The sequence below is a fragment of the Salmo trutta genome, chromosome 12 (assembly GCF_901001165.1).
Source record: "Salmo trutta chromosome 12, fSalTru1.1, whole genome shotgun sequence".
Taxonomy (NCBI): domain Eukaryota; kingdom Metazoa; phylum Chordata; class Actinopteri; order Salmoniformes; family Salmonidae; genus Salmo; species Salmo trutta.
The window spans coordinates 69293508-69306639 of NC_042968.1; positions in this window are offsets into that span (position 1 = coordinate 69293508).

Genomic DNA, 13132 nt, shown 5'->3' on the forward strand with positions numbered 1-13132 from the left:
CCACCATGCTTCACTGTGGGGATGATATTCTCGGGATAAAGAGAGGTGTTGAGTTTGCGCCAGGCATAACGTTTTCCTTGATGGCCAAAAAGCTACATTTTAGTCTCATCTGACCAGAGTACCTTCTTCCATATGTTTGGGGAGTCTCCCACATGCCTTTTGGCGAACATCAAACATGTTTGCTTCTTTTTATCTTCAAACAACGGCTTTTTTCTGGCCACTCTTCCGTAAAGCCCAGCTCTGTGGAGTGTACGGCTTAAAGTGGTCCAATGGACAGATACTCCAATCTCCGCTGTGGAGCTTTGCAGCTCCTTCAGGGTTATCTTTGGTCTCTTTGTTGCCTCTCTGATTAATGCCCTCCTTGCCTGGTCCGTGAGTTTTGGTGGGCAGCCTTCTCTTGGCAGGTTTGTTGTGGTGCCATATTCTTTCAATTTTTTAACAATAGATTTAATGGTGCTCCGTGTGATGTTCAAAGTTTCTGATATATTTTTTTATAACCCAACCCTAATCTGTACTTCTCCACAACTTTGTCCCTGACCTGTTTGGAGAGCTCCTTGGTCTTCATGGTGTCACTTGCTTGGTGGTACCCCTTGCTTAGTTGTGTTTCAGACTCTGGGGCCTTTCAGAACAGGTGTATATACACTGAGATCATGTGACAGATCATGTGACACTTAGAGTGCACACAGGTGGACTTTATTTAACTAATTATGTGACTTCTGAAGGTAATTGGTTGCACCAGATCTTATTTAGGGGCTTCATAGCAAAAGGGGGTGAAAACATATGCACGCATCACTTTTCTGTTTAGTCTTTTTTAGAATTTTTTTAAACAAGTATTTTTTTTCATTTCATTTCACCAATTTGGACTATTTTGTGTATGTCCATTACATGAAATCCCCCAAAAAGCCATTTAAATTACAGGTTGTAATGCAACAAAATAGGTAAAACACCAAGGGGGATGAATACTTTTGCAAGGCACTGTAGCTCAGTATTTGAATTATTTATTTATACAGTCATTTTTGCTCATCTTTATCAAGGTTGCCAATAATTTCAGACCCCAATGTAGATCTTTATTATTCCTATAATCAACTAAAGTTCAGTGTAGAACTGCCTAGGGATCTCTCTAACCTGCTTGAATCCCGCCTTTGACTTTGTTTTGTGTGATGTCATCGAGGTATTCTACATGTTCTAGTTAGGGGACCAACAGGCTCCTGGGGGAAGTTTCCCCTAGTTGCAGATCTAGGATCAGCTTCCCCTCCCCCAATCATAACCTTAACCATTAGTGTGGAAAATGCCAAACTTGCCCAAGATCAGCATTTAGGGGCAAAGTCACCCAACACCGGACCAGCTGCTGCTCACAAACAGCTATGGCAGATATCAAAAGCCCTATTGAAGCCCCATGGTCCTTTGCTCATTAGGGCCAGCACAGGAAGATGTTGCAACTTGCAACAACCAGGTTTTCTGCCTGTCCTCCATCCGGCGGACATCTTTTTTGTTTGTCTTCACTTGAGCTACTGGTACACACCAGTTCGACAAATGTTACACTACATACAGTAATCAGTTAACCCTCTAAAATCTCATGTAATTTGGTCAGATGCTCGATATGTTTACGTAGTCTGTCCACGAGAGATTATACATACAGTAATGATAGTATTTGATATCCCACCATATTTCTAAGGTCAAAGAAGGTTTATTTGAAGCCAGTGGAGTAAATAAGTGAACACCATGGCAACAGGCAGGCCCTGATCCCATTCATATCCCATCACAGAGGGCTGGCTGGCGGTTAGAAGTTGGCATGAACAGTAAAAACCTGTCAGGGACATAAGGGGTTTCGAGGGCTAGCTTACACAAATCAAATGTTATTTTTTACACACACCAAATACAACAGGTGTAGTAGACTTTACCGTGAAATGTTTACTAACAAGCCCTTTTCCAACAACGCAAGGAAATAGTAACACAATAAAATAACAATAATGTGGCTTTATACAAGGAATACCGGTATGGAGTCAATGTGCAGGGGTACGAGGTAGTTGAGGTAATTGAGGTACTATGTACATGTAGGTAGGGGTAAAAGTGACTAGACAATCAGGATAGATAATAAACAGTAGCAGCAGTGAGTGTGACTGTGTGTCTATGTGTGAGTATGTGTGGGTGGCGTCAATATGCATGAGTGTGTGTTTTGTTGTGTGTGAGCATATGTAGTGTGTTTGTGTGTTTATGTGTGTGTGTTGGAGTGTCAGTGTAGTATGTGTGAGTGTGTGGGTAGAGTCCAGTGAGTGTGCTTAAAGCCAGTGTAAGAATGTCAGGGTATCAATGCAAATAGTCATGGTAGCCGTTTGATGAACTGTTCAGCAGTTTTTTGGCTTGGGGGTAGAAGCTGTTCAGGAGCCTTTTGGTCCCAGACTTGGCACTCCGGGTACCACTTGCCGTGCGGTAGCAGAGAGAACAGCCCATGGCTTGGGTGGCTGGAGTCTGACAATGTTTAGGGCCTTCCTCTGACACCGGATGGTATAAAGGTCCTGGATGGCAGGGAGCTTGGACCCAGTGATGTACTGGGCCATACGCACTACCCTCTGTAGTGCCTTGCGGTTAGATGCCAAGCAGTTGCAATACCAAGCAGTGATGCAGCCAATCAAGATGCTCTCAATGATGCAGCTGTTGAACTTTTTGAGGATCTGAGGGCCCATGCCAAATCTTTTCAGCGTCCTGAGGGGGACCATGATAGGTCCTTAGTGATGTGGACACCAAGGAACTTGAAGCCCTCAACCCGCTCCACTACAACCCAGTCAATGTAAATGGGGCGTGCTCGGCCCTCCATTTCCTGTAGTCCACGATCAGCTCCTTTGCCTTGCTGACGTTGAGGGAGAGGTTGTTGTCCTGGCACCACATGGTCAGATCTCTGACCTCCTCCCGGTAGGCTGTCTCATCATCATCTGTGATCAGGCCGACCACCGTCGCATCATCAACAAACTTAATGATGGTGTTGGAGTCATGGGTGAACAGGGAGTACTGGAGGCGACTAAGCACGTACCCCTGAGGGGCCTCCTTGCTGAGGGTCAGCGTGGAGGATGTGTTGTTGCCTACCCTCACCATCTGGGGGCGGCTTGTCAGGATGTCCAGGATCCAGTTGCAGAGGAAGGTGTTTAAGCCCAGGGTCCTTATCTTAGTAACCACTCACACAGTAAGGTGGAGCTATTTTCCCCACCTCTATAAGATCAGCTTTTGTTCTTACAGGTGGTTTAGGAGATAAAGCCCGGGGGATTAGCATGTGCAACTGTCAGGGGGTGCATCATTTCTGGGTTTGCCCGAGGGCGTTTGGCAGACTGACACCCACAGCATGTCTATGCGTAAGCTCCACCACCACCAAAGCCAAAAGCCAACCTCTTTAAGTCACAATCTCCATTCACTGTCTGTAACTCCAGCGCTGTCTCAAAAACATGTCATTAAATTCCTGCCTGCATTCCCCACCCTGTTGTTGTTATATTTGTATTATGAGGTGCATTCATTAGCTAGAGTTGTCATGCTCCTGTGTGTCTGGGAGGATGCAGCATGGTCTTATTGCTACAGCTCTGTTGTGTAAAGCTTCACCTCTGTTACACCCATTGACTTAGCCTGATGGGATCCATATTTGACATACCTGAACAGAATTATCACCACATTATGCAAACTAGGCTAAGCTTGAGCAGAAGCCCAGAGCTTGAGGGACTTACAAGAAGAGTATCTGACATTTAAAAGCAGTGATAATGGATTTTTGCATTTAGGTTGCCTTATCAGTCACTTAAACACTTATAACTGTACATTAAGAACCTACATATGCTGCTGACTGATACAGGAGATAGATTGCAGCATTAGTTAGGCTTGGATATGGCTTGTGGTTCACGAAGCAGTCAGCCAGCAGATGTGCATTTAATGAAAGTGGTTAAGAAGACCGATGTCAACATGACTCTGGTTGTTTTTTATGAATATGTACCCAGATAACGTGTGATGCAGATGTTGACTGTACTGTAAGGAAAGTTTAAATTAATTAATATCTGATGCTAATACTAAGGCTGCAAATGGGAGTACCGGTTCAACATTCTTCGGCCGTATCTGTGTCAAATTTAATTATTTAAAAGCCAGGCCTTGCGCTCAACTAACCTTTTTTAAAAATAGACGACCATCCAATTAGCATCGAGAGCCATGCTTGTTGGCAAATCAGACAGGAGTGTTTACTGGCAAGGCATCAGACACTGGTATGGACGTTTCATGCCAGGAACAATCCACCAAGGGCACGGTTCGTCCCAAAATCTCACTCCAGTTCCTTGCAAGAAAATCAAGGGTTGTGAGTGTAATGACAAAGAATGCTCTGTTGGATTTGCATCCCAAGAAAAATGAAGACCAATGTGATGATAAGAGAGATCCCTTCAAGATAGTCAAGAGTGTCCAGATATCTTTGTCTGACTAACTGCCATTTTGGGAATGGCCCTCCCCCAACAGTGTATGCACCAGAAGAAACACTCTCTCTGGTCCCTTGGTACCAGCCCCATGCATTGAGCCATGACATCCACTTACTATCGCGAACACTACTATGCCAATGTGCAGCATGCATTAGTGGGGGACGAAGTGGGTGGCTCGCGGGGGGATGGTTTGGTCCCCAGCCCTTTGGTCTGGCATGGCACTGTGAACGTGAAAGTGCCACCCCAAGTGAGGACAGATGGTGAGAGATCCCCAGGCTTCACCCCCAGGCCCCTGGGCAAAACGCGGCCAAGCACAAGATATCTGGGCTGTGATTGGGCCTTGCCTCTCAGCCTCCCATGGCCCAATAAGATGATGTGAGGCGCAGTGAAGATATGCTTGAGAACACGTGTAATTATGTTGACCCTGTGGTTTCCCTGGTCTTCCCATCCCCCCAGATTTTGGACATCATGGCTTACCATGGTGTAGGGCTATAGTACAAGAGTGTAGCTGTAGCATTGACAACATTCTAACCCTCACAATAGATCTGAAACTCTATGCATGTTTCATTAGCCAAAGTCTTGTCCATTCATATTTTCAACGCACTGAATCATTTAATGTGCATTAAAGCCAAATTCAGAACTGCTTGAATTTCCACATCTGAAGGAAGCTAAGCCCTTTGCTGAAATGTCCTCTTTGCTGTATAAGGATAATTTAGATTTGATGCCCCTTTAGTGCAAAAACTGCAGAGGCACATACATCTGGTTAAAACTTTCAATTGCTTGATATTCCAGCATTAAAAGGCAGTTTCCGTTCAAGCCACCAGCCGTTAATCTCACAGCTAGTGCCAGCATTAAGGCGATCATCATGGCACATGTGACAATTAAGCGCAAAAACTGTCCCTAGAGGACATTAAAGAGACAGACCCGAGAGGATTTCTCCCACCAGCAAAACTATCTGGGGATTCACTGTCACCCAAACTTACTACCACCCTCTATACTCTACTGTAGGCTACATGCAATGCATACACTGTTTTGATTCAAAGGTATTAGTCCCATTGTTCTTTTAATATGTGAGATTTAATGGACATTTTCAGCCCCATCCTTTCTCATCTTCTCTGGGATATGCGAGACTACAGATGCCCAGAATTAAAACCTGAGAGCAGAATTAACTTTTCATGCTTTATGTCCTTAGTCTCACTTCTGTTGTTTCTTTTGACCGCCTGCCGCTGCCAGGCACACTCCTCGTCCTCGCTCTCTCTCTCTCTCGTGTCTTTTTTAATTGCAAATTCATGACAGCCAGCACTCTCTATTTCTGTCACTCCCGCTCGGCTTCCCTCGGGGACTTAAGGGAATTTAAAGGGGCCATTGTGTGCCATAAGATAAGTCAGGAGCTGCTCGGGAGACTTGCTTTCATCACCGTGGGACTACTGGACCCCTTTTCCCGCTCGGCTCTCTATGGCTTTATCACTCAAAGGCTCAAGCAGCTCACCGCAATACAAATTCCCAGGGACTGACTGACAGGGAGAAAAGAGACAGGGTGGAGATAAGAAATGAAATGTGCAAATCTGAACTGCATTTGATCTTTTTTATATGAAGTGATTGATTGGGGTTTACCACAGTATTATTTGTGAAAAATATATAAATGTTTACATGCCTTGTGTATTCATCACCCTTTGATTTATATCAGAAAAATAGTAAATTGTTTCGGTAAACACACTGTAGTCTCCATCTCAGCTCGGTAATGACCTGGCAGAGGTCAACATGGGGGCCTCATCTACTGACAGATAAATGGCTTTCAGCTGGGAAGTGTCTCTTGATTTCACACAGCACACATATGAGGGGAATTATGATGATGGGAGGTTCAGAGTTCAGACGCAGCCTATTTCCTTCCAACCTCCGTGAGATCGCCACATGATTCTGCCTCAGCCTTATGCCTCACACAGAAGACATACTCAGAGACTTACACACTGACACACATAGAGGCACTTAAAAGACTACAGATCAACCCACACCCAGACACAGAGATGGACACACACACCAAGATTCTACTACACGGGACAGAGGAAGGGTTTTCTCCAATTAGGCGTTGTTTTTGTAAATAAACCGTTGATGTGAAAATCTACGTCTCACTGTAAATATGTCTCAATATGAGTGACAGCATCGCTGGCAGTCATCTATCAAGCCAGACCATATGTTGCTTTGGGTGGGGAGAGAACGGGAGCTTACTGCAAAGCCTTCCTTATCCCCAGCATTACAGTCTCTAAGAAAGGATTTACTATTTAATTCATGATTAGATAGAATTTCTCCACGGACCAAACACAGAGTGATAGACTGAGGAGAGAACCTGAAGAGTATGTGGATAAATAGTCACACACTGGCCTGGCCCCTACACACCACTAGTGTGAACCGTTATAGCACAATTATTAAAAGCCATGGATTATCAATCAGGAATTAATCCTGCTTTTTGTGTCTGCTCCAACTGAACGGCCATCGCTATCGTTTTTCACCCTCCACTGTCGCTGCAACAAGAAGAGAAGGGTTTTTCTTCAGATTTTTTTCTTCACAATAGGAGGTGAGCCAAGGAGGTGAGCCAAGGAGGTGAGCCAAGGAGGTGAGCCAGGTAGAGGAATTAGAGGTGTAGATACAGCCCTCCACTGAGCTACACTAACTAGAACAACAACAAGCGTCTGGCTGTTGCTTCTCGTGCCCTGGATGTGCACAGACAACTGAAGAAGAGTAATTTATTTAGTTCCTTCACTCATCTATTTTCCTCCCCCCTCTGCCTGCCTGACTGACTGTCTGACTGACTGGGCTCACACTGGCTCCTTTCTCTCAGTGAGTGAGGGTGTGTGTGAGCGTGTGTGTTTCTCTCAGCCGGAGTGTTGCGCTGTGAAGGCTGTGGAGTGGATCTCTACTCTTCCTTTCCCAGTGGAATATTGGATGAGAACGGTTTCCTTCTCCCAGCCCTGACTATTGACTGTCACCTGTTCTGCATCCATGATTTTACGTACTTGGCTGGTGTATGGGCTTGGATTTAGTTTGATATCTGCTTTCTTTATCTCACAAGGTGAGTATAGGCATACTGAGGTCAGGTGTGTGTGTGTGTGTGTGTGTGTGTGTGTGTGTGTGTGTGTGTGTGTGTGTGTGTGTGTGTGTGACCAGAAGTCCCCACAAGAATAGTAAACAAACATAAATTTGACCAACTGGGGACATTTTATTAGTCCCCACAAGGTCAAATGCTATTTCTAGTGGGTTTAGTGTTAGGGTTAGAATTAGTTTCAGGGTTAGAATTAGTGTTAGGGTTAGAATTAGTGTTAGGGTTAGAATTAGTTTTAGGGTTAGAATTAGTGTTTGGGTTAGAATTAGTGTTAGGGTTAGAATTAGGTTAAGGGTTAGGAGCTAGTGTTAGGAGCTAACCCTAGCGGTTTAGGGTTACAGTTAAGATTAAGATTAGGTTTTTGGGGTTAATAGGATTTTGAATGGGACTGAATTGTGTGTCCCCACAAGGTTAGCTGTACACGACTGTGTGTGTGTGTGTGTGTGTGTGTGTGTGTGTGTGTGTGTGTGTGTGTGTGTGTGTGTGTGTGTGTGTGTGTGTGTGTGTGTGTGTGTGTGTGTGTGTGTGTGCGTGTGCGTGTGCGTAAAATAATGAATAGACACCATATGGTCACCTTTATGTTGCAAACAATTGCCATGGGGGGAAATCCATAAACCGTACAATGGGACTATAACCAAAGGTTTCAAACAAAATTTCCCTAGGGACATAATAACAATTGACTTGACATGTTTTGACTTTAAACTACTGAATTTCTTTGTCTTAGTAGGGACAAAAAAAATTAAAAAAAGGTTCCCTGATGTTCAGCTATTTTAAATTTTATTTTCATATTCCTCTCACACTCATAATAACTTATTTATCAATGCACATTTGATCCCTTTATGGATGAAACTGAGGGTCCAGTAAGCTCTTGGACAGATTACTGGTTCAGTATTTATATCAACAGATACACTGCCCACACGGCTCAATGAAGTGGTCTACATGCTGGACATAAATTATATTCCCAAGCGTCATAAGATTATTAAAGCAGATTTGACTATATTCACACGCAATCGACAGTATTTCAGGAACATTGTGACACACATCAACTAATCTATCATATTAAACTTTTTTCATGTCATCATAAATGATGGACATGCCACTTCTGATACCCCTGCAGTAATTGTTTTAAATGAACAATACTGGGGTGTTTCCACAGAAAGCGGATGAATCTCAATAGAAAGAGCATGATGTTATCATAGTACTACAAGATGCAAAGGAAGCTCATTTGATGTGATAATTTCTAGTGCAATAGAATAGTGTAGGCAGAGTCAAGTGACAACATGGTTTGGTATGCTGTGTAGATAAAATGATATACTGTACATACTTGACAGTAAACATAGATGTTTACATTGTTGATGCACCATCCAGCAGAATAGATGTGTTCGTAGTCCATCAGCCTCTCAAACTGGACCTGGGTTCTCTCAAATAATATCAAAATCGACCAATGAATCTAGAGTTAATGTTCCATATTTTGCCCAATTCCTTCATTAATGTGATAGATGACCGCAGAGGGGGAGCCTTTTTAATGTTTAATGAGTACAAGAAAAACAACAACCAATCAGATTGGCAGCCAACAGCCATTGAGTATTCTACTGCTATTCACTGTCATCCCTGTCACATATAGCCTGTGGATAGGCTGTATACTGTGGCTTCATATGAGTGCTTTCTCCACACTAGCATAATATTACATGTTCCCTGCAGGCTGGCGTGTGTTATCTGTCCCGCTGAGGCTTTACATTGATTTCAGCAGATTTCTAAAGTGATTTTTGTAAGAGCATTTGGCGGAGATTAGTTTGCCTCTGAAAGCATTTGGTTGGCTATTTAACAGAGACTCGGGCCAGCGTTACCTTCCTGGCCCAGCTCTAAGCAGCACTAGATGAGGGGATGCTGATAAAGAGAGAGGATTGCTGTCAGGCAAAGCTGATCTTCCACCTTGTGCACAGGATTGTGTAGGCCAAATTCAGGTGTACGAAGGTCCAGTCTCATGAACAATCCCCTTAGGCCTAATGGATTTGTATCACTAAGCTGCACGACACTCACTTGAAAGTAAGTCAGGCCATTTAGGAGTTGAGACTGGGTGATGGGAGGAAAATGAACTCATTAACTCAATAGGCTGGTGATTGGTAGGCATGATCCAGGGATGGGTATGTGGTACGTTTGTAAACTCCTCGTGATGTTCTCTATCATGGACCTGAATTACATAACCTGACAATCATTGCTATATTTTTGTTTACTTTCATAGCTGATTCATAGAAAAATAAACACCATATCAAAACAGTTCAGATGTGAAGTGGGTGTAGTTAATATTGGTCATCAGCATCGAGATTCATTCTATGTAATTCTATGGTCATGGGTGTCTGTTTCTACTACTCTGGGACCAGACGGAGACAGGGCTTTACCGTGAGATCACAAGCTTACCGAACAGACAGACAACTCGGGATATAGCATTGGCTACTAATGGTGAGTCATGGTTAAGTACAAGCCTGTGAGGTGTCACTGTCAACATGAGAACGAGGCAGACTCCAATATGACTGACAGAGAACACCATCCCAGCAAGAGATCAGAGCAATTTAGACATTGACTTTTGAGGAGCTCTTTCTTCACTCAGTACTGATCACACATAACAAAGCGTGAGGTTTTACAGGGCAAAGGTCTTAATATATTTATACATTTATTTAACCTTTATTTAACTCGGCAAGTCAGTTAAGAGCACATTCTTATTTACAATGACGGCCTAAGACAGAGTGGGTGGCTCTCCATGGCATCATTTGCCCCCAGCAATAAGCTATGGCTTCAGACAAAGTCAAACACTAGATCAAATCAAATCAAATCAAACTTTATTTGCCACATGCGCCGAATACAACAAATGTAGATCTTACCATGAAATGCTTACTTACAAGCCCTTAACCAACAGTGCAGTTCATGAAGAACAAAATATTTACCAAGTAGGCTAAAATAAAAAGTAATAATAAAAAGTAACACAATAAGAATAACAATAACGAGGCTAACGTTATATACAGGGGGCACCGGTACCGAGTCAGTGTGCAGGGGTACAGGGGGTGAAGTCACTATGCATCGGTAACAAACAAACAGTGAGTAGCAGCAGTGTACAAGAGGGGGTGGGGGTCAATGTAAATTGTCTGGTGGCGATTTTTATTAATTGTTCAGCAGTCTAATGGCTTGGGGGTAGAAGCTGTTGAGGAGCCTTTTGGTCCTAGACTTGGCGCTCCGGTACCGCTTGCCGTGCGGTAGCAGAGAAAACAGTCTTTAACTTGGGTGACTGGAGTCTCTGACAATTTTCTGGGCTTTCCTCTGACACCGCCTATTATATTCAGTTGAAGTCAGAAGTTTACATACACTTAGGTTGGAGTCATTAAAACTTGTTTTTCAACCATTCCACAAATTTCTTGTTAACAAACTATAGTTTTGGCAATTCGGTTAGGACATCTACTTTGTGCATGACACAAGTCATTTTTCCAACGATTGTTTACAGACAGATTATTTCACTTATAATTCACTGTATCACAATTCCAGTGGGTCAAAAGTTTACATACACTAAGTTGACTGTGCCTTTAAACAGCTTGGAATTCCAGAAAATGATGTCATGGCTTTAGAAGCTTCTGATAGGCTAATTGACATCATTTGAGTCAATTGGAGGTGTTCCTGTAGATGTATTTCAAGGCCTACCTTCAAACTCAGTGCCTCTTTGCTTGACATCATGGGAAAATCAAAAGAAATCAGCCAAGACCTCAGAAAAAGAATTGTAGACCTCCACAAGTCTGGTTCATCCTTGGGAGCAATTTCCAAACGCCTGAAGGTACCACGTTCATCTGTACAAACAAATGTACGCAAGTATAAACACCATGGGACCACGCAGCCGTCATACCACTCAGGAAGGAGATGCGTTCTGTCTCCTGGAGATGAACGTACTTTGGTGCGAAAAGTGCAAATCAATCCCAGAACAACAGCAAAGGACTTTGGGAAGATTCTGGAGGAAACAGGTACAAAAGTATCTATATCCACAATAAAACAAGTCCTATATCGACATAACCTGAAAGGCCGCTCAGCAAGGAAGAAGCCACTGCTCCAAAACCGCCATAAAAAAGCCAGACTACGGTTTGCAAATGCACATAGGGACAAAGATCGTACTTTTTGGAGAAATGTCCTCTTGTCTGATGAAACAAAAATAGAACTGTTTGGCCATAATGAGGAGGAAAAATGGGGAGGCTTGCAAGCCAAAGAACACAATCCCAACCGTGAAGCACGGGGGTGGCAGCATCATGTTGTGGGGGTGCTTTGTTGCAGGAGGGTCTGGTGCACTTCACAAAATAGATGACGTCATGAGGACGGAAAATTATGTGCATATATTGAAGCAACATCACAAGACATAAGTCAGGAAGTTAAAGCTTGGTCGCAAATGGGTCTTCCAAATGGACAAGCATACTTCCAAAGTTGTGCAAAATGGCTTAAGGACAACAACGTCAAGGTATTGGAGTGGCCATCACAAAGCCCTGACCTCAATCCTATAGAACATTTGTGGGCAGAACTGAAAAAGCATGTGGGAGCAAGGAGGCCTATAAACCTGACTCAGTTACACCAGCTCTGTCAGGAGGAATGGGACAAAATTCACCCAACCTATTGTGGGAAGCTTGTGGAAGGCTACCCGAAACGTTTGACCCGAGTTAAACAATTTAAAGGCAATGCTACCAAATACTAATTGAGTGTATGTAAACTTCTGACCCACTGGGAATGTGATGAAAGAAATAAAAGCTGAATTTAATCATTCTCTCTACTATTATTCTGACATTTCACATTCTTAAAATAAAGTGGTGATCCTAACTGACCTAAGACAGGGAATTTTTACTAGGATTAAATGTCAGGAATTGTGAAAAACTGAGTTTAAATGCATTTGACTAAGGTGTATGTACATTTCCGACTTCAACTGTACGTCCTGGATGGCAGGAAGCTTGGTCCCAGTGATGTACTGGGCCGTTCTACCCTCTGTAGAGCCTTATGGTCAGATGGCGAGCAGTTGCCATACCAGGTGGTGATGCAACCGGTCAGGATGCTGTCGATGGAGCAGCTGTAGAACCTTTTGAGGATCTGGGGACCCGTGCCAAATCTTTTCAGTCTCCTGAGGCGGAAAAGTTTTGTCGTGCCCTCTTCACGACTGTCTTGGTATGTTTGGACCATGATTGCTCATTGGTGATGTGGACACCAAGGAACTTGAAACTCTCGACCCGCTCCACTACAGCCCCGTCGATGTTAATGGGGGCCTGTTCGGCCCGCCTTTTCCTGTAGTCCACGATCAGCTCCTTTGTCTTGCTCACATTGAGGGAGAGGTTGTTGTCCTGGCACCACACTGCCAGGTCTCTGACCTCCTCCCTATAGGCCGTCTCATCGTTGTCGGTGATCAGGTCTACCACTGTTGTGTCGTCAGCAAACTTAATGATGGTGTTGGAGTCGTGTTTGGCCACACAGTCATGGGTGAACAGGGAATACAGGAGGGGACTAAGTACACACCCCTGAGGGGCCCCAGTGTTAAGGATCAGCGTTTCAGAGGTGTTGTTGCCTACTCTTACCACCTGGGGGCGGCCCGTCA